This window comes from Apium graveolens, chromosome 11, assembly GCF_009905375.1.
Source record: "Apium graveolens cultivar Ventura chromosome 11, ASM990537v1, whole genome shotgun sequence".
NCBI classification, from domain to species: Eukaryota; Viridiplantae; Streptophyta; class Magnoliopsida; order Apiales; family Apiaceae; genus Apium; species Apium graveolens.
In genome coordinates this window covers 85,431,487-85,435,408 of record NC_133657.1, presented here as the reverse complement: position 1 = coordinate 85,435,408, position 3,922 = coordinate 85,431,487, and positions in this window count along the sequence as shown.

Sequence of the window (3,922 nt, the reverse complement as noted above, 5' to 3'; positions counted from 1 at the left end):
ACGTTTAAACACTTAATAACTTGAGTACAAAGGCATCAATTCAAAGCTTATTAGAGCATTATAAAGTGTCATAAATGCCACTCAACATACCCCCAAACTTGAATCGATGCTTGTCCTCAAGCATAAACAAACTCAAAGAACAAGAGAATAAAAATGCATGAATGCAACTAATATGAATGCAACGATCCCAATTGAAGAAATCAACCACTCAACAAGCAATATATCAACAAATGCAGCTACTCGCATAAAGATCAACTAAATCATACAAATCAACTTACAAACTAGAGACATGCATGTGTGCAGATGCTTACAGATATACTATCACAACTAGATCGACAATCATGACTCACTACTTATCAAAAAAATCACAAGTTTATAAACAGAATAAAATCTAGACTCAAAATAACTTATAACACTTCAATTCTATATCGGAGTTTAATATGGATTCATGCTTTTATTCACAATAAAACAACACAAGTATGCTTTTTTGATCGTGCAATGAGTGAGGTTCACAAAAGACTTATACAATAGTACCCATGTAGCGAGCGTTAGGTTAGCGGATCCCAGACTATAAAAGCCTTAGGTCACTAGGCACTAAGTCCCCTAAGAACTTAATAACTCGAGTACTAAAGAGCCCACCCGTGATCAATTATACATAACAGTTATTCTTTTTTTTTGTTTTTTTTTCAAATTTCTGAATGAGTGCGTTTCGCTCCATCTCATCCAACCCTAGACTACTCATATAAATATGAGCCGGCTACTAGCCATTTGACACCTAGCCACACAACTAGCAATGAAATCCAATTTTCTCCAATTTTTAAATATCCATGTCTTTTATTATTAAGAGAATATCCTAAATTCTAAATATAAACAAGCGATTAAACCTCGAAAAACAAACATACCATGACTATGATCTAGCACTTTAGCAACCATGCTAGACTTAGTGAAATACAAGTGTCTCTAGCATGCAAATCAACTTAATACGACTTAACATCTCTAAACACGACATCACTACTCTAGCATCAATATCACAAGTCAATCAGAAAATCATCTAAGGGATCATGTTATAATGTAAATGCATGAAAACTATATGAACAAAATAACATAAAACTACCAAAAATAAAAAAAACAAAAAAAACTATATGGCAAAATATACAAACTATATGAACTAAACTATCATGAACATGCAACTATATGAGACTCACACAAAAACATATTCCTTCAACTACTACCCCCAAAATTAAAATATTCACTGTCCTCAGTGAAGGTAATAGTAAGGAATCAGACATACCTAATCAGAATCAGAATCCTCACCCTCGGCGGGTGGAGTGTCGGGTGTATCTTGGAGGTGGATACACGGAATCCTCACCAAACACTGGCCACTGGACATCAACTCCGGTGGCTCTAAAAGCTGTCCCAAGTGCCTGGGTGAGATCACGTACAAACCTGCTGTGGATGTCATACATCGCATCCATCCTCCATTCCAGACGCCTGTACTGCGTCGAACTCATGTTCGCTTCCATATTAGCTCCTTCCTCCTCCTCATGCGCCTGCTGAGATGGCCCTGCCTATCTCCTAGTTAAGATCTCCATGTAGTGTTGCTCGCCTGAGTGGCTCCAGCAGCCGGCCTCCTACCAGGTAGGTGGTCAAAAGTATAACCAAACCTCTTCAAATCGGGCTTGCCTCCATCCCATTGTTGCATCGTAGCCAAAGTAGTGCTGTCACTAGGAGCACTCGGAATCTCCAACTGCTCGTGTGCGGGCCAATGAAAAACCAACTGCCACGCACAACTTTGTCACCACAGACGCATATTGAATAGACCCCGTAGTACTCACCCTCAAGAACTTCAGAATCCCATGATAAACCACATCCCCAAATCTATATAATTGCCCTGAAGAATGCCCCATAACAACTGTGCACGCTCCACAGTAATCTCATGCACATGTGAAGATGGCATGATGTTAGCACATATAAAAGCGTTCCATGCATGGGAAAATCTGTTCATTCTGGAAGCCGGGAACATAGAATACTCATTCGTTCCCCTCTTGATCTTCCAGTGAGTATCGGGCTGGCACATAGTAGCAACAATAAGATCCAGATCAAAGTCCTCTGGAGTCTTATCGTTTCAGGTATCCTTCCCCATCTTCCTCATGGGATGCTCAATCACAGTCCTAATAGCCTCTTCACTATACTCCACGGTCCTCCCTCGCTCCACCGTGAAGCCACTCTTCTCGACCTTGGCGTTCGCATAGAACTCGGGAACAACACTCATGGGCACAACAGCGGGTGCCTCGCAAATGGGAACCCAGCCCATCTCAAGAATCATCTCCAACAGCTGACCATCCTTCTTTGATGGTAGAAAACCTCGCTCCTTGATGATTGGCTTCGAAAGAAGCTTAGTATACTCTGCTTCAACCTCGGGAGTAGAGAACCTTGGCCTTACACCACCCATATTTGATGAATCGGTGGTGCTGCTATCAACTTGTGTTCTTTGTCTCTTGGGTGCCAATGGAAGTGAGTAGAGAGAATAAGAGTTGTGTTTGGTAGAGAATTTGTGTTTGAGAATTTGTGAATTGGTGAAGAAGTTGTGTATGAGGTGTATGTATATATAGGTGGTGAAAAGAGAATTATATATGGAATAGAAGTGGGATTTGATTATGGGAATAATGGGAGTCATGGGTTTAATTTGGAGAGGGAATTATGGGATGTGGGAGAGTAAAAATCGGTTTGGAATTGATTTTTGGCTAAAAATCCCGATTTTCTCTTGAAACTGCTGTTTTATTTTTTCAGTCGGGACACGGCGCGGCCTCGCACTGTGACAGCGCGGGCGCGTGCTACTTCTGCCAAATCGGTGCGGGCGCGCGCTGTAACAGCACGGGCGCGCCATGTTTCTATGAAATCAGCGTGGGCGCGCGCTGTAACAGCGCGGGCGCGCCAAGCTTCTGAAGTGAGCCCTGAATTTTTTTTCTTTTTTTGATTTTTTTTTGTGATTTTCTCTTTTCTTCTTGCTTCCTCTACTTACTAATGTACAACAAACTTGAGTTGCCTCCCAAGAAGCGCTTGTTTTACATCGCTAGCTCGACGTAGAACCTTGAGATCAAACAGAAAATACAACGGCACTAACCAACTCGCGGTTTGCCGTGTCACCTTAGTAATGCTTTAACCTCTGACCATTTACCTTGAATGCCTGGCCCAGATCATTCTTAAAAATTTCCACCGCTCCATGTGGAAACACAGTTTTGATAATAAACGACCCTGACCATCTTGACTTCAACTTTCTGGGAAAAAGACAGAGACGAGAGTTGAACAAAAGAACTTGTTGCACCGGCACAAATGATTTGAGAACTAAACCCCGATCGTGCCACCTCTTGACTTTCTCCTTATACATTTTATTGTTCTCATAAGCTTGAAGTTGAAACTCGTCAAGTTCATTCAATTGAAGCATCCTCTTCTTTCCAGCCACATCTAAGTCCAGATTCAACTTATTCAAAGCCCAATATGCCTTATGCTCGAGCTCCACAGACAAATGACACCCATTACCATAAACCAATTGAAACGACGACATTCCCAATGGAGTCTTATATGCTGTTCTATAAGCCCAAACAGCTTCATCATGCTTCAAAGACCAATCTTTCCTTGATGGACACACAACCTTCTCTAAAATGCGCTTGATTTCTTTGTTAGACACCTCAGCTTGACCATTCATCTGAGGATGATAAGCTGTAGCAATGCGATGATTCACATTATACCTTTTCATCATAGCAGTGAACTTGCGATTGCAAAAATGTGACCCCTCAGCACTGATTATGACTCTTGGAGTTCCTAACCTTGTGAATATCTGCTTGTGAAGAAAATTAAGCACCACTTTCACATCGTTCATTGGCAACGCCTTAACTTCAACCCATTTTGACACGTAATCAAC